Raw genomic sequence first — 22,106 nt, forward strand, 5'->3', positions numbered from 1 at the left:
ATTCTCTAGTGAGAAGACACTCTCACTCTTTGCCAAGACCATTTCATACTTCCTCAATGCTTAGCACACAGGAGCCTCTCTCAATAAATATATGTTTAATAATAATAGTAGTAGTAGTACTAATAATAATAGTAATAGTAATAGTAAACACTTAGATAACACCATACTCCAAGTAATTTTCTAAACTTCATAAATTTTTGCTGTCAATTTTATTTAAATTCAATTAATTAACATATAGTGTATTATTAGTTTCAGAGGTAGAGTTCAGTGATTCATCAGTTGTATATAACACCCAGTGCTCATTATATCACCTGCCTTCCTTAATGCCCATCACCCAGTTATTTCCTATATCTTAACTCATTTAATTCTCACAACAAACTTATGAGGCAGTTACTGTTGCTATCCCCATTTTACAGATGAAGAAACTGAGGCACAAACAGGTTAGAAAAAGTGTTTTGGGTCATACAAGTAGTAAGTGACAGAATCAGACTGCAAGCCCAAGCAGTCTTATTCCATAGCTCCTAAATAAATAGATGAATGAATGAACCAGAATGATTTTTGTCAACATAAATCAAATTGTATCATTGCCTTGGTTTAAACCCTTTGGGGACTCCCCATGGGATGTGTAATTAAAATGCTAACTTCTCAGCCCAGCCTGGAAGGTCTTGCATGATCTCCTACTTCATCTTTTGCCTCACATTTTATGCCCCTAAGTCTCTTCAATCAGATACAACAGATTTCTTTCAGGACTTTCTTTCCAATTCAGGCACTTCACACATGCTGTTTCTCCTCTCTGGAAGCTCTTCCCCATACTCTTAACTGGCTAATTCCTACTCATTATTCAGGACTCCACCTAAATGTAACTTTTTGTGAGAGGTTTCTCTAATATGCCAACATAACACAGATGTCCACTTTTGTTATACAATCCGATAGCATTCAAAACAATTTCAAGTTGTGGGGGTGGGGGGGGTGGGGGGGTATGTTTGTGTGTGTGTGTGTGTGTGTGTGTGTGTGTGTGTATAGATCTGATTGTCTTTCTCTTTTGACAGCCTGTTAAGTTTGATGAGGGAAGATACTATGATTCTTTTTGCTTTTTTTTTTTTTAAGATTTTATTTATTCATTTGAGAGACAGAGAGAGAAATCATGAGCAGAGGGAGAAGCACACTCCCTACTGAGCCGGGAGTCCAATGGGAGGCTGGATCCCAGGACCCGGAGATCATGATCTGAGCTGAAGGCAGAGGGTTAACCAACTGAGCCACCCAGGCACCCCTGATTCTTTTTTTCCATAAATGGCCTATACTAGGTATTTGATAAAGGTTGTTGGAAGAAAGAATGAGTTAATGAGTGAATGAATGAATGAACAGCTCAATCAAGAGCATTATTCGCCATGAAATCTCATAATATTGCATATGCATGTGTATGATTGCCAATTGCCAAATATATCTTGCCAAGCACTAACTTTAAAACCAAGACGCACTGGAAAAGTATCTACTGTGTGTTTGAGAAGCTATGATTGAATATGGTTATCAAGTCAAGGATATAATGAAAACGAAGGCAGATCTACCTCCTTTTTTCTATCTCATGACACGAAATATGGTATCTATAGTTTTTATCTATTAAACCTGTTTGGTAACAGCACACTCCCCTCTTGTTTGAAGAAGATCACCTGCATATGGCAGGACTCTGCCACAGGTGGGAGCAAGGAACCATGTGAAACCAGTCAGGGTCTCCCATACCTCTAGCAACAGTGATTCATTCAGAGATGAGCATAAGGTCCCCATGGGCCAATCAGAGTCCTCCATGTGCCTGTTAAGTTGTTCAAATAAGGTGCATTTCCTCTTCGTTTTCAGAGTCACGGATACAGGACGATTTAAATTTAAGGCTGCTTATTTGTCATCTTCCCAAGTCACATGGTGGAAACCTTTCTATATTACAAGAAAAAGAGGTCAAGGTGCTACCATAAACAGAAATAAACAGAGATAAGAAACAGAGAGGGAGAAACCGATAGCATCATTTAAACCCTTGTGCCCAACTATACCTCAAGTCAGCTGTATCCCAGACTTCCAGCGTTGTGAGCAAACAAATATTTCTCTTTTATGAAGTTAATTTGAGAAGTCCTTTCTGTTCTTTGCAGCCATGTGCCCTGATTCACACAAATTCCCAACCAACATTTCTAATACTTGGAAACATAAGCCCTTACAGAGGGCTCAAGATTTGCAGGTAATGTAAAGGTTATTGGTTTCACTCAGGCTTATAATGATTTGCAGGTAATGTAAAGGTTATTGGTTTCACTCAGGCTTATAATGAGCTTACGTACAGTGTATAAAAACAGAAAATACTGTCCCAATCATAAAATCATACCAGGCCATAGAAAGGCAAAGGAAGTAGAATATCCCTGGGGAAGGAAGCAAGAAGTAAGAAAGTACCCTTCCAGAGAAGAGCTTCTGTCCCCCTCTCCACTGAGGCTGCTGCTATTATGGGTAAGGATTCTGGGAAAACACTAATCAAGTTTCCTGCATGCCCTAGTGAGAATTCCATCAGATCAGGCCTGGCTTCCTCAAGAGAAGTGTGACTACAGGGGCTGCTATCTGTTTCAACCTAAATCTGGTCATAAACTGCAAGAACACATAATCCTACCATCATCTGACTCTTTGGTACTCTTGTAACAGTTGAAATTTCACATCCGTTTGTGTGATGGGATCAACTTGGGAATTGCACACCATTATTTTATATCCTTGTTGTTCCACAGTGTTCCTCAGTGCCTTACGAGAGGGCAACACAATACAGAAAGAACAGCAAATTTAAATGATCTTCGAAATAGATTTTTTTAACTTACGGCATAGGTAATGGTCTGAAGGCAAAGTACAAGCTCACCCACAAGGGAGAGTTTTTGGACAAAGAAGTCTGTGTATGTTTTTAATATTTTTTTTTATCCCAGGAGCTTAAGTAGGCTCCCCTGGGTGTGGAACCCAAGGCAAGGCCTGAAGTCATAATGCTAAGATCAAGACCTGAGCTGAGATCAGGAGTCACACACTTAACCAACTGAGCCACCCAGGCACCCTAGGACTCAGATCATATTAAACATTAATATTTAGAAAGCATTTATTGTAAGGCAGATGCCTCTTCTTGTTTGAAATATTTTAACCTTTTTAATAATTGTATTGTCTAATTTTGTTGATGAGAAAATACAAAGAGGTTCAATTCACACAGCTTTGGGACCACAGCTTTCTCTACTATTGCCTTACCTCTATCTTTTCCAGAATCTCAATACTTTCTACCAGTCTTGGGTATCTTCAAGTCAGCTCTTTCTGTCCTTTTGTACATCAGCAATTTTAAATCTCTATTATTCTGCATGAAATCTTGATCCTATACTTCGTCATTTTGGTCTACTTTCTGGAAGATTCCTCAACTTTATCTTCCATTTCTTTTATAGAACTTTTCATAAACATCTTTAATTTCCAAGAACTGTATTTTGTTCTCTGAATTTTCTTTCTCATGGCATCCTTAATCCCTCCTGTGAGGATACTTATTAGAATTAATTTGCTCTTTTGTTCCTTGCACTATATATATTTCCTCAGGGATATTTTGTTTGTATGTTTTCCACTGGTGTTGGAGTGTTACCTCAAATGCATAGTAATCCCACAATTGTTGTTCATATTTGAGTATAAGGCACTAATAAGCCAGTTGGGAGGTTTCATTAACATGAATTGAAGTTTTTTCAACTGACAGTTTGCTTTAAGATCATAACTTAGTGAATAAGCCATTATACCAGGGTTCCTCAATGACACCATTTGGAGGTCATTTGTGAGGGAATGCTGTTTACTTAGAGAAGAAACCTCTGATCTTTTGTGGATTAAAGGGAATCATACCAGCATTATGCACATTGTAGCAATTGACAATTTCATATGTAGACTTCCACCCCTTTGTTATGAACCCTGCATCTCTGAGTCCATTCCAGATTCAGCAGTGCAAATCAGCTTTCTTATTATTCCTTTTTTTTCTAAGACTCTCTGAGTTGCAGCTTCCCTGCTACATCTATGAAAACTCTATTCACTTTCTACCTTCTAGAATTTTGTTGAACTCCTGCATCTTCCATTGGCACCTCTTTCATTCTTTTCTGTACTTTTGCATGAACTTATTCTTTTGTGATCATTTTACTACTAGGTCAGGAGGAGAAGTGATAAGTGCTGGCTCCAAACAGAAGTCTCATCTCTATCCCCACTGCTGCTTGGGGTCCCACTCCATCTATCTCTGTGGGACTTCACTCTTTTTTTAATAGATTTCTAAAATTAAAACATATAATGTATTATTGTTTTAGGGGTCAGGTCTGTGATTCATCAGTTTTACACAATATACATTGCTCACCACATGACATACCCTCCCATTCCGTCCACCGACCCTCCACTCCAGCAACCCTCAGGTTGTTTCCTGAGATTAAGAGTCTTTTATGGTTTGTCTCCCTCTCTGGTTTCTTCTTGTTTCATTTTTTTCACTCTTCCCCTACAATCCTCTGCCTTGTTTCTCAAATTCCATGTATCAGTGAGATCATATGATATTTGTCTTTCTCTGATTGACTTATTTCACTTAGCATAATAAATGCCCTCTAGTTCCATCTACATCTTTGCAAATGGCAAAATTTCATTTTTTGATGGCTGCATAATATTCCATTTTATATATGAACCACATCTTCGTCATCCTTTCATCTGTTGAAGGACATCTCAGCTCCTTCCATAGTTTGGCTATTGTGGACGTTGCTACTATAAACATTGGGGTGCAGGTGCCCCTTCAGATCACATTTGTATTTTTGAGGTAAATACCTAGTAGTGCAATTGCTGGGTCATAGGGTAGCTCTATTTTTAACTTTTTGAGGAACCTCCATACTGTTTTCCAGTGGTTGCCCCCGCTTGCATTCCCACCAACAGTGTAGGAGGGTTCCCCTTTCTCCACATCCTTGCCAACACCTGTCATTTCCTGACTTGTTAATTTTAGCCATTCTGACTGGTATGAGGTGGTATGTCTCTGTGGTTTTGATTTGTATTTCCCTGATGCTGACTGATGTGGAGCACTTTTTTATGTCTCTGTTGGCCATTTGGATGTCTTCTTTACAGAAATGCCTGTTCATGTCTTCTGCTCATTTCTCAACTGGACTATTTGTTTTTTGGGTGTTGCATTTGATAAGTTCTTTATAGATTTTAGATACCAGCCCTTTATCTGATATGTCATTTGCAAATATCTTCTTCCATTCTATCTGTTCTCTTTTGGTTTTGTTGACCGTTTCCTTTGCTCCTCTTCCCAGAAGCTTTTTATCTTGATGAAGTCCCAATAGTTCATTTTTGCCCTTGCTTCCCTTGCCTTTGGCAATGTGTCTAGGAAGAAGTTACTGCGGCCAAGGTCAAAGAGGTTACTGCCTATGTTCTCCTCAAGGATTTTGATGGATTCCTGTCTCACATTTAGGTCTTTCATCCATTTTGAGTCTATTTTTGTGTATGGAGTAAGGATATGGTCCAGTTTCATTCTTCTGCATGTGGCTGTCCAATTTTTGAAACATCATTTGTTGAAGAGACTCTTTTTTTCCGTTAGATATTCTTTCCTGCTTTGTCAAAGATTAGTTGACCATAGCATTGAGAGTCCATTTCTGAGTTCTCTGTTCTGTTCCATTGATCTATGTGTCTGTTTTTGTGCCAATACCATACTGTCTTGATGACTACAGCTTTGTAATATAGTTTGAAGTCCAGAATTGTGATGCCACCAGCTTTGATTTTCTTTTTCAACATTCCTCTGGCTACTCAGGGTCTTTCCTGGTTCCACAGAAATTTTAGGATTATTTGTTCCATTTCTGTGAAAAAAAGTTGATGGTATTTTGATAGGGATTGCATTGAATGTGTAGATTGCTCTAGGTAGTATAGACATTTTCACAATATTTGTTCTTCCAATTCATGAGCATGGAACATTTTTTCATTTCTTTGTGTGTTCCTCAATTTCTTTTATAAGTATTCTATAGTTTTCTGAGTACAGATCCTTTGCCTCTTTGATTAGATTTATTCCTAGGTATCTTATGGTTTTGGGTGCAACTGTAAATGGGATCGACTCCTTAATTTCTCTTTCTTCTATCTCATTATTGGTGTATAGAAATGCAACTGATTTCTGTGCTTTGATTTTATATCCTGCCACTTTACTGAATTCATATATGAGTTCTAGCAGTTTTGGGGTGGAGTCTTTTAGGTTTTCCACATAAAGTATCATATCATCTGCAAAGAGTGAGAGTTTGACTTCTTCTCTGCCAATTCAGATACCTTTTATTTCCTTTTGTTGTCTGATTGCTGAGGCTAGGACTTCTAGTACTATGATAAACAGCAGCAGTGATACTGGACAACTTTGCTGTGTTCCTGACCTTAGGGGAAAAGCTCTCAGTTTTTTTCCCATTGAGAATGATATTCACTGTGGGTTTTTCATAGATGACTTTTATGATATTTAGGTATGTGCCCTCTATCCCTACACTGTGAGGAGTTTTAATCAAGAGAGGATGCTGTACTTTTTCAAATGCTTTTTCTGCATCTATTGAGAGTATCATATGGTTCTCGTCCTTTCTTTTATTAATGTAGTGTATCACATTGATTGATTTGTGGATGTTGAACCAACCTTGAAGCCCAGGAATAAATTCCACTTGGATGTGGTGAATAATCCTTTTAATGTACTATTGGATCCTACTGGCTAGCATTTTGGTAAGAATTTTTGCATCCATGTTCATCAGGGATATTGGTCTGTAATTCTCCTTTTTCGTGGGGTCTTTGTCTGGTTTTGGGATCAAGATAATGCTGGCCTCATAAAATGAGTTTTTTGGAACAGTTTCAGAAGAATAGGTATTAATTCTTCTTTAAATGTTTGGTACAATTCTCCTGGGAAGCCAGCTGGCCCTGGGCTCTTGTTTGTTGGGAGATTTTTGATTACTGCTTCAATTTCCTTGCTGGATATAGGTCTGTTCAGGTTTTCTATTTCTTCCTGGTTCAGTTTGGTAGTTTATACATCCCTAGGAATGCATGCATTTCTTCCAGATTGTCTAATTTGTTGGCATATAGTTGCTCATAATATGTTCTTATAATTGTTTGTATTTCTTCAGTGTTGATTGTGATATCTCCTCTTTCATTCATGATTTTATTTATTTGGGTCCTTTCTCTTTTCTTTTTGATAAGTCTGGCCAGAAGTTTATCAATCTTATCAATTCTTTCAAAGAACCAGTTCCTAGTTTCATTGATCTGTTCTACTGTTCTTTTGGTTTCTATTTCATTGATTTCTGCTCTGATCTTTATTATTTCTCTTCTCCTGCTGGGTTTAGACTATATTTGCTGTTCTTTCTCCAGCTCCTTTAGGTGTAGGGTTAGGCTGTGTATTTAAGACCTTTCTTGTTTCTTGAGAAAGGCTTATATTGCTATATATTTCCCCTTAGGATTGTGTTTGCTGCATCCCAAAGATTTTGAACAGTTGTGTTTTCATTTTCATGAATTTTTTAAATTCTTCTTTAATTTCCTGGTTGACCCATTTACTCTTCAGTAGGATGATCTTCAGCCTCCATGTATTTGAGTTCTTTACAACTTTCCTCTTGTGATTGAGTTCAAGTTCCAAAGCATTGTGGTCTGAAAATACACAGGGAATGATCCCAATCTTTTGGTACCAGTCAAGACCCGATTTGTGACCCAGGATATGATCTATTCTGGAGACTGTTCCATGTGCACTAGAGAAGAATGTGTACTCAGTAGCTTTGGGATGGAATGTTCTGAATATATCTGTGAAGTCCATCTGGTCCAGTGTGTCATTTAAAGCCCTTATTTCCTTGTTGATCTTTTGCTTAGATGATCTGTCCATTTCAGTGAGGGGGGTGTTCAAGTCCCCTATGATTATCGCATTATTGTTGATGTGTTTCTTTGATTTTGTCATTAATTGGCTTATATAATTATAGTTTTGGTTTAAACTGTACAGTCTTTGGTTTAAAATCTAATTTGTCTGACATAAGGACTGCCACCCCAGCTTTCTTTTGATGTCCATTAGCATGATAAATGGTTTTCTACCCCCTCACTTTAAATCTGGAGATGTCTTTGGGTCTAAAATGAGTCTCTTGCAGACAGCATATCGATGGGTCTTGCTTTTTATCCAGTCTGACACCTTGTGTCTTTTGATTGGGGCATTTAGCCCATTTACATTCAGGGTAACTACTGGAAGATATGAATTTAGTGTCACTGTGTTGCCTATAAGGTGACTATTACTGTACATCGTCTCTGTTCCTTTCTGGTCTATGTTACTTTCGGGCTCTCTATTTGCTTAGAGGACCCCTTTCAATATTATTCGTAGGGCTGGTTTGGTGATCCCAAAATCTTTTAGTTTCTGTTTGTCCTGGAAGCTTTTTATCATTCCTTCTATTTTCAATGTCAGCCTAGCTGGATAAAGTATTCTTGGCTGCGTATTTTTCTTGTTTAGTACCCTGAATATATCATGCCAGTCCTTTCTGGCCTATCAGGTCTCTGTGGACAGGTTTGCTGCCAATCTAATGTTTCTACCATTGTAGCTTACAGACCTCTTGTCCTGAGCAGCTTTCAGGATTTTCTCTTTGCCTCTGAGATTTGTAAGTTTTACTATTAGATGTTGGGGTGTTGACCTATTTTTATTGATTTTGAGGGGGTTTCTCTGAGCTTCCTGGATTTTGAGCCCTGTTTCCTTCCCCAAATTAGGGAAGTTCTCTGCTATAATTTGCTCCAATCTACCTTCTGCTCCTCTCTCTCTTCTTCTGGTTTCCCAATTATTCTAATATTGTTTTGCGTTATGGTATCACTTATCTCTCAAATTCTCCCCTCATGATCCTGTAGTTGTTTATCTCTCTTTTTCTCAGCCTCTTTATTCTCCATCATTTGGTCTTCTATGTCACTAATTCTCTCTTCTGCCTCATTTATCCTAGCAGTTAGAGTCTCCATTTTTTACTGCACCTCATTAACAGCCTTTTTGATTTCAACTTGGTTAGATTTTATTTCTCTGGAAAGGGATTCTCTAGTGTCTTCTATGCTTTTTTCAAGCACAGTTAGTATTTTTATAATTGTTATTCTGAACTCCAGTGCTGACCTCTTACTAATGTCCATATTGATTATGTCCCTGGCAGTCAGTACTGCCTCTTGTTCTATTTTTTGAGGTGAGTTTTTCCATTTTGTAGTTTTGTCAAGAGAAGAATAGATGAATGAGCGAACAAAATGCTAAAAGGGTAACAATGACCCCAGAGAAATGTACACTAAACAAATCAGAAGAGACCCAAAGCTGGGGTGAAAAGAAAAAAAAAAAAAAGAATATGATCAGGCTGGTGAATAGAACAGAGCTATACATTAGATTTTGGGTGTATTTTGGTCTGTTAGAAGAAACTGCATCCCAAAATTTTAAAGAAAGAAAAACTTATATATATACAAAAATAAGGTTCAATACAATGAAGGGATGGAACATGACTGTAAAAATGAAAATTAAAAAAGATTCTAAAAAAGGAATTGATAAGAAAGTGGTTGAAAAAGGAAAGAAGAATAATTTGAAAAAAAAGAAAAAAGAAATTTTAAAAATTAAAGTTGAAAAACTGAAGAATAATGGGGAAAAAGCCATGAATTCTGTGTGCTGTATTCCCATAGAGTTGGAGTTTTGCAGTTCTCATTGATCAGTAAACTTGGTCTAGGCCGGATGTTCATGCTGATCTTTGGGGGGGGGGGGCAGTGGGGGGGGTGCACTGATTCTTCAGTGTCTTTCCCCCCCGAGGAATTGCACCGCCGTTGCCAGGGACCAGGCTAAGTTATCTGCTCTGGTTTGCTCTATGTGTCTTTTGTTCCCTGAAGCTTTCCGCACAGCTTTAGAGGATGAGAATGAAAATGGTGGCCTCCCGATCTCTGGCCCTGGAGCCGAGAGCTCAGGGCCCCACTCCTCAGTGAGCCCTCAGAGAAAAGCAGTCAATCACGCCTGTCTCCCTGGTCTCCACCTGCTTTCCACCTGCCCTTTGAATGCGTGTTTCTATCTCAGGCACATGCCCCATTTAGAGACTCCAAACCCAGCAGATTCCTGCAGCATGCTCCCGCACCACTCCTCCCAGGGTAGGAAGGGGAGTCTCCCACGATCTGCCACTTGTTGGGCTCCAGCTCCAAGAGCAGTGGCCCGACTGTGCTGCGGATAATGGTTTATGGCAACCCCGAGCTGAGAGCCCACTCCTCAGCTCACTCTTTGCGGCTGCTTTCCCACTCTGAAACCTGGGGGCTCTGACGCACTCAGGCACCCTCAGTCTTTCTGTGACCCTAACGGTCCTGAGACCACACTGTCCCAGCAAGAGTTCCAACCCCCCCCTTAGCCACTGGAGCGATGTCCCTCACCGGATCAGACTTCTAAAAGTTCTGATTCTGTGCTCCGCAGCTCCAGCACTTGCCAGCAGCAGGTGACCGACGCTCCCTCCCCCTACCTCACCGCGGTCTATCTTTCCGTATATTGCCTCAGATTCACCTCTCCACACCTCCTACCTTGCAGAAAGTGATCGTTTTTCTGTTCATAGAGTTGCTGCTATTCTTTTCTTCATTCTCCAGTTGAGTCTGTAGGTGTTCAGAATGGTCTGATAGTTATCTAGCCGAATTCCTGGGACCAGACGAAATTTAAGCCTCCTGCTCCTCTGCCATCTTGGACTCCTCCCAGCCTGTGGGAGTTCACTCTTGCCACGACACCCCGACTGTCCTACATCTCTTCTGATCATTCATTCTCTAATTGGCTTTTACCACAGCACATGCTCAGATCTCTATAAGCTAAAAGGAGAAGGAGAAGGAGAAGAGAGAGAGAGGGACAGGAAAGAAAAGGAAAAAAAGAAAAAGAAAAAGAAATTTAAACAAAACAGTACTTAAACCCTATTACACCTTTTCATGACAACCTCTTTCCTTTCTCAAGAGCCAAGAATATTGAAATAATCGTCTACATTTGCTTCTCTAGCTCATTTCCCAGTGATTCTTCAGCTACTGTAATCCCGCCTTTGCTGTCATCCATGGAAACTGTCCTCATCAAGTGACATCTTTGTTATTAAACTAATTGCTACCTTTCATTATCATACTTGACCACTCTAGCACTTGACACCAATGCTTCCCCTGTCTTCCACAAACCATAATATCCAGTTTTCCTCCCCAACACTCTATTAGTTCCTCCTTACTATTCCCTATGAGTTCCTCTTAATCTGTTTATTTTTTAAATGTTAATATTTTTCAAAATTCTGCACTGAGTTTCTTCTATTCTTCTATTCTCACTCTAAAAATTATTTATAAATTATTTCTTCTGGGGCACCTGGCTGGCTCAGTCAGTTAAGTGTCTGCCTTTGGCTCAGGTCATGATCCCCTAGTCCTGGGATTGAGCTCCTTGTTCAGTGGGGATACTTGTTCTCCCTCTGACCCTTACCCCGCTTGTGCTCTCTGTCTTGCTCTCTCTCTCTCAGGTAAATAAATAAAATCTTTAAAAAAAATTCTTCTAATCCTGTAACTGTAGTTATCAGCTACATTTTAATAAGTAAAAAAAAAACCCTCAATTATAATCCAGTACAAATTTTTCTTTTATTCCAAATTCCTATGTGCAATTACTTACTGGGCATTTGAACCAACTTGATCCATGAACACCCCAAAATCAACATCTTTTTCTCTTGTCTCCCAATCTCATCAATCTGCTTCTCCTAGATTCCTCATCTATGGATGCCACATCATCCACCCAGTTGCCTAAACCAGATACTGTGTATCTTCCCCGAGGTCCTAGTTCTCCTCTTATACACAGTATCGACTCTTTTTTTTATTCTATTCTGTTCTATTCTATTATGTGATATCTCTCCAACAAATCCAATTCCATCCTACCCCACTATTCTTGTCAGGCAACAGACATGATTTGTCCCTGTGCCTTGAATATTATTTTCTAGAAAGGCTTCCCTGAAATTCCTTCCCAAGCCAGTTTCTTCCTTTCACATTCTTATTCAAATCTGTACTCCTCATTCATAGCACTGGTCACAATTTTAAATAAATAATTCTTTATGTTGTTTGTCATTTGTGTCCTTCAAAAAATGTAAGCTCCCTGAGGGAACATAACACTCATAATTATTTGTTGGATGAAAGAATGGATAAATCCTTCTTAAATCCATTTTCCACACTGCCACCAGCCTAATCTTCCTAAAACATAGTCATGTTGCTCCACTGTATAAAAATCTTCAAGGGGCTCCTACTGCCTTTAGCAATTGACTTTACATCTAACCCTTTTTAGCATGGAATACAAGATTCTCTATGACCTGGCTTGCTTACCTCTCCAGCTTCGTTTCTTATAATGACTGGTTGCTTAATATCACTACTCTTCATCAACCTTACTTCAGATAAATTAAACACTACAAAAAAGAAAAAGAAGAAAGAACACCCTTTTAGTACTTTTTCATGCTCAGATTAAGAGAACAAATGAATAAAAATTATTAAATAAAGCAGCAGTCTTATTTCAAATAAACACCCTAAATTATTTAAATCACCTGGGATGCTTCTTTATTAAAAACCAAAGAATATTCCAGGTGAGTTAGAATTAAGTATAGCACACCCAGACAGAATTCCTTAACAGGAGTTACTTAACTGGTATTACTCACTTTGGACATCAGAATCTTAAAAAAAAAAAGTAGTGTCCATTAGGTTTAGGCAGATAGATCGATCGACATGTGGAGGATTTCCTGAGAGTATAAAGGAATTTATTGAAAATCACTAAACTGGGGCACCTGGCTGGCCCAGATAGAGCATGAGACTTGATCTCTGGGTTGTGGGTTCAAGCCCCATGTTGAGTATAGAGATTACTTAAAAATACAAATCTTTAAAATAAAAAAAATTGGGGGAGCACATGGGTGGCTCAGTTAGTTAAGCATCTGCCTTCATCTCCCTGTGATCTCAGGGTCCTGGGATTGAGTCCCACATCGGGCTTCCTGCTCAGCAGAGAGCCTTCTTCTCCCTCTCCCTCTGCTGCTCCCCCTGCTTGTACTCTCTCTCTAATAAACAAATAAAATCTTTAAAAAAATAAAAATAGGGGAGCCTGGGTGGCTCAGTTGTTAAGCGTCTGCCTTCAGCTCAGGGCGTGATTCCAGAGTCCTGGGATCGAGCCCTGCATTGGGCTTCCTGCTCCGCTGGGAGCCTGCTTCTCCCTCTCCCACTCCCCCTGCTTGTGTTCCCTCTCTCACTGGCTGTCTCTCTCTCTGTCAAATAAACAAATAAAATCTTTAAAAAATAAAAAATAAAAAAATAAAAATATAAATTTTAAGAAAATAACTAAACCAACACTAAAATGAGAATAATAATATTTGTTATACCTATAAATAGGTAATCTCTATGTCCTTACTTCCCCAGTAATTGATGTCTAATTAACCCAAGGCAGACTCCTAACAAATAATTTAATCAAACCCTTGCAAAAAGGTGGTTTCCAAACTTCATTTTGTCATTACATAGCTAGAGCTATGCTGAAAAGGAAATATTTACTCAGCAAATGATCAGCTTCCTATATTTCTAATAGACTCAAGTCTGCATAATTGAAAGTTGGGAAACAGGATGGGATTAAATGAAATACTCCATGTATAATATCAATTATGCCTTCAGAGAGTAATTTGACTTCACAAATTTGACAATAAGAAAACATTTTTCTTCTTTCTTAAAAATATGTCTTGGAAGGAGTTCATGTGGGTGATTTTGTTTTTTGGGAGGAAGGTTGGAGATTCAACAATTACTTGCCAGACAAGTGAAAGAATAAAGAGAAGTCTACAACTCACACTGGCGGAAACCTTAAAGAAGACCAATCTTGAGTGTCTGGTCAATTCTTCAGGGTTCTGGGCTACCAAGGTCTCTGGTACAGTCATTTTCACTCCCAAAGTGACCTAAGGACTTAGAGCACCAACATCCACCAAAGACTGTCCTGCATGAGTCCTACCAAATTTCATTCTGAACAGATCCATTCAGATTTGGCTAATAATACTACTGAGAAAGTGTGAATCTTGAGGGGAATGTCAACCCTCATGAGTAAAGACAGAATTACCTAAAAATTACATGGGGAATAGTTATGGTCTCATGAGTGTATACTTATCCCTAATTTCATCGAGTTGTATATATTAAATATGTACAGCTTTAAATATATATATATATATATATATATATATATATATATATATATATATATAATATTATAGAAATAAATCCAAATACATCACTAATCACACATCCAAAAAGAATACGGAACACCATGGGCAGATTTAGAAAGTAACACTCTTACTGGGTGTTATATACAACTGATAAATGTAGAACACTACATCTGAGATTAATGATATGCTATATGTTGGTTAATTGAATTTAAATTAAAAATAAAAGATGGGGTGCCTGGGTGGCTTGGTTGGTTACGCACCTGTCTTTGGCTCAGGTCCTGATCCCAGGGTCCTGAGATGGAGCCCCGCATTGGGCTCCCTGCTCAGTTAGGAGCCTGCTTCTCCCTCTTCCTCTGTCCCCTGGCTTGTGCTCTTTCTCTCACTTTATCTCAAATAAATAAATAAATAAAATAAAAAGGAAGAAAGAAGAAAGAAGAAAGAAAGAAAGAAAGAAAGGAAGGAAGGAAGGAAGGAAGGAAGGAAGGAAGGAAGAAAGAAAGAAAGAAAGAAAGAAAGAAAGAAAGAAAGAAAGAAAGAAAGAAAAGAGAAGAGAAGAGAAGAGAAGAGAAAGAAAAGAAAGGAAGTTATGGGGATGCCTGGGTGGCTCAGTCAGTTAAATGTCTGCTTTCAGCTCAGGTCATGATCCCACGGTCCAGGGATTGGGTCCAGGGATTGAGTCCCGCAACAGGCTCTTTGTTCAGCGGGGAGCCTGCTTCTGCCTCTGCCTGCTGCTCTCCCTGCTTGTGCTCTCCCTCTTTCTTTCGGATAAATAAATAAATAAATAAATAAATAAATAAATAAATAAATGGTCCAAATGTGAAGACAGAGGGAGAAAGAGTTGATGACAACTGTAAGGTAACTAGTCCATGGCAGATACAATTTCTTACATGCTTTTCCTTTGAACATGAGGAAAAGTCACCTTTAGAAATAGTTTTTTTTTTCTCATCCCACACTATAATTTCCATTCATCCCCAAACCCGTCAGTAAAATCTAATACACCCACACAGTCTTCTGTGTGGTTATTATAGAGAACAAAGGCACAGGACAGTAAAGGGAAGTATGATTTGCCCACTTCTCATGAGTACCTTTCGGTACTTATAGGAACGGAGCTGTTACTGCTCAAGAAAACTGGGTTAGGAGGCAAAATCTGGCTCCTAATAGAGGTGGAGATGGAGAGAAGTATATGCTTTGGAAAACACTAACTGGACATAAACTTGAGAATAGATATAAGACACCCTCCTTTTTGATCCTCAAATACCAGCATAAGAGGACATTTAAGGAGAAGCAAAACTGGCACCTGAGTTATAGCAGTTATATTGAATGATCTACGATGTGACATCCTCCCAGTTCTTACTCACCAAGGCACTGGTGATCACAATTAAGTGGTTCGGGTTAAAAGAACTGACTCTGGGCTCGGAGAATCTACTTTTGTTTTCTTTAAGCTGTTGTGTCAAGATTTTTCTGAGATATTTTCATCTTTTCTTCGAAACCTTTGCCGATGAGTCTTTGTTTATTAACTCTGGGGTGACTGTAATACTCTGTTTTCCGCCCACTAGAATGATCTGATTCGTTATCCTAGGTGCCTTCTTAAATAACCGCCTTCTCTAACCAGAATCAGCATTCTTTGATCTGACTGCTCTATTCTCTTGTTTGTTGTGACAATGGGAAACATTTCAAAGGTTCTCTGGCTGAAAGAGACTATTTCAGCTAGAGTCTGAAATGAAAATACATCTAACACTTGGATAGTGCCATTAAATGTCCTTCAGTAGAGGGTGCCGTGGTGACCACCTAGACACTCACTCCCACAGGACTCAGGCACTCACTCAACCGCAGTCTGTATTGTCTACTCCTGGCTCACAGCGGAGAACCTTCCAGGGAACTGGCCTCAGCTGAGGGAGCTGCCTTGATTCTGTTAATGTTCCTCTCCCCACCCCAGATCAGCCTGCTTCAAAGTCAATACAAAGGCTTGGCCCTTGCCTAAATTGGGACAATGTTGAAGGCCACCCCAGCTCAAGAATCCTGCAGGATGGACTGAGATCACAGCAATCAGGTGGGCAGATGAACTTCTTTCTCTGTCTTCCCTCCTTTCTTATAAAACTTCTACATGCAACCATTCATTTCAGAGCCTGTTCCAAGGAACCCAATCTAATGACTAATACTATCATGGTTTAATGATCACTTCATTTCCAATATCTTAGATAGATCTACTGAAATTCATTAGGTCCATTGAAATGTGGAAACAGAAATTAATAATTGAGGACAGGGCACCTGCGTGGCTCAGCCGGTTAAGCATTTGCCTTTGGTTAGGGTGAAGATCCCAGGGTCCTGGGATGGAGTCCCACATCAACAGGGAGTCTGCTTCTCCCTCTCCCAGCCCCTCTCCCCACTGCTGGTGCTCTCTAACTCTTTCTCTGGCTCTAATAAATAAAATCTTTAAATAAAAAAATAATAATTGAGGACAGATTCTGCCATTATGAAAGAAAATACCTAATTCATAAGTATTTAAATATTCCTCAAATTATTGGTCATTTTGCATTTAGTAATTTATATTTATTCATGTACAGTTCTTTTAATAATGTTTATAGGGAAAACATTAATTCAATGAAAAAAGCACACTGACTCAAGTTTTATTCAGCTCTGAATATTTCATTTTAATTAATTTAATTAATTTTAGTGCAAAGCATTTCTAGATAATTTGAAAAAGCTTGTGCATAACATGCCTTTGTTTTTCCTTCCAAAAATTTAGCTTCACTGTTAAATATAAAGATTTTTTTTTTTAATCTGAAGAGAAGCTTCAAGTATAACTCTGAATTTATCTGCCCAGCATCCCTTGCTATGGAGAAACTTCCCATTCCTACAACTTTCAGTCCCGATGGGTGTCAGTAATGATGCTGCTCTACCCCAAGGCATGAGCAGTGATGCAGGCTGGGCAATAAGAGTACTCTATCTGCACAGCATTTGAGTTTATGAGCTAAACAGGGTGAAAGAGACTCTTCCCTGGAATGGATATACACATAATGGAAAGGAAAAGGATATAGCCTTGAAGCTTCCCATAGCCAACTTCTCCTCTGCATGCCAAGATCTTGCCAACAGAATGAAGCCAATACCCAGAGAGAAGCAAAGCCGAAAGATGATAGCATTCAAGCCCCTGGTTACAGTGAGGGGGTCCAGCCTGTCCTTTGGACTTCCCAATTATATAAGCCAATCAATTCTATTTTACTTGACTAGTGTGAGGTGGGTTTCTGTCACTTCAAAAGTTACCTAACACAGAGTTTTACATCACCACCTTTATACTCACAATCATCCTTCTGAGGACTCGATTTCCAGCACCTTTTTTCTAAGAACAAAGGCAAGAGCCACTACGTTCCACATGCATCTACACTTTCCTAATCTTTTTCCCCACCCTCTTCCAGCTATTTTCCTCATGTAGCCATAACACCTGGTAGTTGCAGTCAGCCAGCGCTTACATTTATTCATAAAGCAGCACTTTACCATTTTGCAGCAAATATCATTTCCCATTTTCAAACACAGAGCAGTTTCTATGCTGGTAAGATGTAAGTCCTGGTGTGCTACATTGTCTCCGACTTAATAATTTGTCTGTGTGCAAATGAGATTTTGGACTATGAAACTGCAGCCAAAGCACCACGGTTTCCCTGATGGCAATTTTCTCAAATTGCTGACATATTGCTTAGGAAAAAATAGACTCTGGAGTGCTAAATTTGCAAACTTCAATCTGTTGAGGCAGCAAATATCACATGCTTCATTAGAATAGTGAAGGGAAGTCAGTCATAGGACAATTAATTATGGAAACCTGCCACTCAAGTGCCTAATAAACAAGCATCCCCAAGCCTCAGTGGTGTTGACTTTTTATGCCATTTTAAATCCATTCCAAGAAGCACACGGACAAGATTAGCTAATCAAACAAGTGATTTTTGCAGCTCTAGAGTAAAATTATTCTACACATGGAAAGCCCATGACTTGGGCTATAAAGTGAGTTTAAGTTGATATTCAACGCACCTGTTAACTGCTGACATTTTCACACGTGCTCACGAAGCGTGAATAGGGAGGCTCAAATAGAAGCACAAGCAGGACACACACAGTCCATCTCTCTTCGGTAGCCACAAAGGAAGCTTTGTAGCTTATATAAAGCATGATTTGTAGCCTATTTGCATAAGCAATTCTCGATTACAGAATCACAGGATGTTAGAATGAGAAAGCACATAACAGATCATCTAGTGTAAGTCCTTGAAATTGAGATTCAGGGAGGTGCAATGATTCACCTAAGATTTCACAGCTAGTGAACAACATAGCCAGGAGCAGGCAGATCCATTTCCTTACAATTTGCCTGGAGCTACCTCACGATTTCTCTTCTGTAAACTGTTTCCTCACCATACATCATTGGTTTGCTCCAACCTCGAGCTGTGATCTGGTGGCAAAAGCATTAGACCTAGGGTTAGAGTGCCAAGATTTAAGTCCCGGCCTCGACACTCTATATTTATAATCTTGGTCAAATCAGGTAACCTTTCTGAGCTCCATTTTCTGCACCTTCATCTTTGCCTCTATCTTATGAGGCTGTTACTAGACTTAAATAAAATAACACATAAAGCACTTTGGTAGACTATAAATCACTTTACAAATACAAGGTATAATATTTATAACCAAACTGTAACCATGGTTAAAAGAAAAAAATCAATCGTAGTTATCATCGGTAACTGTTCAGTACCATTCTTGGCATAGTATTGAGCTAATTTTTCCACAAGAAAATTTCCCAGAGGGTGAATCCCTACCTACAAGCAGTTTATATTCCAAAGCACAACAAAGGAACAAATGGATTTCTGTTCTTTGGCTAATTCACAAAAGTCAGAGTATTTTGCCTATTAAACAAAGATATGATGAATCTGGGAGACTGTCATTTAGGATGCCTTTGGCTGTGAGTACCAGGAAGCCCTGACTCACAGTGTCTAAAACGATAGAAGTATGACAACTTCAGCTATTGTTTGTCAGGGTCCCAGTTCAGCTTCTTAGCAATTCTCTTGGCTCTGCCCTTCTTCATAAGTTGGCATCTTCCTCAGCTGGTAGCAAGATGGCTGCAGCATTTCCAAGTATCACATCCCAACAAGATAAAGTTGTTGACAAGGTCTGCATCTTTAGTGTCACCTAGTTAAAAGCAAAGAAGCTTTTCCACAAGTCTTCAGCAGACCTGTCCCCGTATCTCTTTGGCCTGAAATGGATACCATAGAACTCCTATGAATGGTTTAAGTAGTCAGAATACATTTGCCTGAGTGGAAGATGGAGCCAACTTTTCCTTGAGCTTAGGTTGTATGGTGAAGAGGCAATTCTTAAGCAAAATTAGGAAGGAGAGATGCAAAGAATTCTGATGCCATACCTTTCTCATTATTCTGTGTCTTCCTCATTAGTAATGCCTCCTAGGCAGCAATTATCGATAGAGGTGATGACCCTGGTAGAGGCAGAGGGGAAACTGTTTATTGACACCAGTTCAGTCTCTAGGTTGTCAATTGTAAAACTGGGGAGTACCTGGAAACTAAGTCAGTTTGAGTTTTGTCAGCATTCTTTCTTTGTTGTATGTTACCTTGCTGTGTGGCGTTAGGGTGAGAAGCATGCTGGAAAACAGAAGAACAAGTTGTAAGTAATCATGACAAGTTTAGTGGAGGGAAAAAAATAGATTTTCAGAAATGTAGAAAGAAGAGCAGCATCAGTCTGGAAGATTGAGAAAAATAATTATCTGAGGTTGAGAAAATGGCATCAGATGGATCCAAGAATGACATAGGAAATGTGACTGAACACATAAGGAAGGGCAAACACAAAGCAGGAAATCGGGGTGCCTGGGTGGCTCAGTTGGTCAAGCGTCTGCCTTCGGCTCAGGTCGTGATCCTGGAATCCTGGGATCAAGCCCAGCATCGGGCTCCCTGCTTAATGGGGAGCCTGCTACTCCCTCTGCCCCCCTGGCTTGTGCTTTCTCTCTCACTCTCTCTCTATCTCAAATAAATAAATAAAATCTTTTTTAAAAAAGCAGGAAATCAAAGAGCAAGGTTGGCAGGACAGTCCAAATGGAGAAAGACATGCACATTCAAAACAAGTTTAAGAAAATGTAAAAGCCAAAAGAAACCCACTTGAGAGCCAGATTTGGCTCTTGGGCTGCCAATCTGTGACTATTGGTAGAAGAGTTGAGAAGAATCATTTGAAGATATCTACTTTCTAATATTCAAATGTAGAAACATTTGCAGAAGCCTAAAGTTTGATCATTTTTTCTAAAACACTTCTGTCCTTTATTTTGTATTTAAATTTTCCATATATCCAATTCTTTTCCAAAAACCAATTCTACTGGATTCTATTTCATTTGTATGGATTTCACATGTAATATCAAATGTAAAGAGTTTCCCTAAATTATTATCCCAAAACATTTTATGTTTTCAATACTGATTCTCAACATAAGTAAAACAGCTCCTATTCCTCAGCAGGATTCTTAAATACCCAGCAATTCAATCATCTTGTTTTATTTCTATTCTAGTGGCAACGGATCTAGCAGGAATTTAATGTGCTTTGTTCTATCCAGTGTATCAAAGATGGCTGCTTTCCACCTCTCTTTTAAGCATTCTGAGCTGTATATGCCAACCATATTCAAACAGAGGGGATGATTTCCTACACCATTTTATAAAGGGTTTTGCTTTGCAGCCATAGTGCTAATAGTCACCCTGCAGCTCAGCTTTGCAATCTTATTTCTTCTCATCCTATTTTTGCCCCCAAATTGAATTACCATAAAAGACAACTGAAGTCACTTTCTCAACCATGTCAGGAGACCAGGGAGATGACTGCATAAATGTCAAAATAAGTCAGCGTTCATAAATGCATTGAGACAGGGCAAATGTACCTGAATCTATTTTTGGCTGGTGAAAACTCTTACCATTTTTGGCGGTGTGAACAGTCACGCGCATGCAATCTCAGCTCACTGCAAACGCTGGCAGTAATTTTGATTTGTTTCTATGGTTTCAAATCACTGCCAATGACAGCCGTGATGCAGCTTACAGTAATGTCTCCTGGTAAATCTCTGGTTGCGATACCCTCCTTCTCCCAGCTCCTTTTAAGAAATACTGTCACAAAACCAGCAATTCTGATTTTCTGAGTTGTTTTTTTTTTAATCACTACTTTAAGTGCTTGATATTTCTTTGATTATGGTATAGAGAAAATAAGAGTTTGGGTTGGGTTAATGAAATATCTAAGTGCTAAAGAGGAAAAATATAAGTTTTGAATTTCAAGATTGAAGCACTAGGCCTCCTCTTATGTTATCTGGCTGATTCTCCTGACTCAATAATCATCACTGAAATTTTGAGAGAGAGTAAGAGTGAGAGAGAGCACAAGCAGTGAGCAAGCAGCAGAGGGAGAGGGAGAAGCAGGCTCCCTGCTGAGCAGGGGGCTCGATGCAGGGGTCGATCCCACAACCCTGGGATCATGACCTGAGCCAAAGGCAGACAACCAACTGACCCACCCAGGTGCCCCTATCATCACTGATATTTAATGAGATCTCAATTCACCTGCTCCAGTCTTTCCTTTGGGTGGTATTTTACCATGTAACTATTCGCTTGGGTCAGTTGGAAATATTTCAATGGAACATTACTAGATAAGTCAAATACCTAAGGCTTTCCTTAAGAAATTTAAGGAGTCACAACCAAACTTAGATGTATTCATTACAATGAGGGTAGCGAGGAAAAAAAGAACTTATTATGATGAAGATAGGAAAAAAATTTTTTTTGAATTCACTAGTTCCTGCCATAGTAAATTTGTGAGAGACATTTGCAGAATGGATACCCTACAAAAATATACACTTTATTCCTTAGGGCTTTGACCAAAAACTCCTATGAGACTCTCAAATCTTATGTGGTGGGTTGAATGGTGACCCCCAAAGTTTTAGATCCACTTGGA

General features: G+C 39.1%; 1 long non-coding RNA gene across 1 annotated transcript; it reads right to left on the reverse strand.

Annotated features, from left to right (window-relative positions):
- Nucleotides 1-208: 208 nt before the first annotated feature.
- LOC148110636 (uncharacterized) lies at nucleotides 209-14,612 on the reverse strand. Its single transcript, XR_015726451.1, has 4 exons — nucleotides 14,429-14,612; nucleotides 12,316-12,395; nucleotides 10,522-10,797; nucleotides 209-1,926 (listed from the first exon to the last, which is right to left on the reverse strand). It is a non-coding gene; the product is annotated as an uncharacterized LOC148110636 (long non-coding RNA).
- Between the last annotated feature and the right edge of the window lie 7,494 nt (nucleotides 14,613-22,106).

This window comes from Ursus americanus, chromosome 2 (assembly GCF_024610735.1).
Source record: "Ursus americanus isolate L20-20 chromosome 2, mUrsAme1.1.p, whole genome shotgun sequence".
In the NCBI taxonomy this organism is placed as follows: Eukaryota; Metazoa; Chordata; class Mammalia; order Carnivora; family Ursidae; genus Ursus; species Ursus americanus.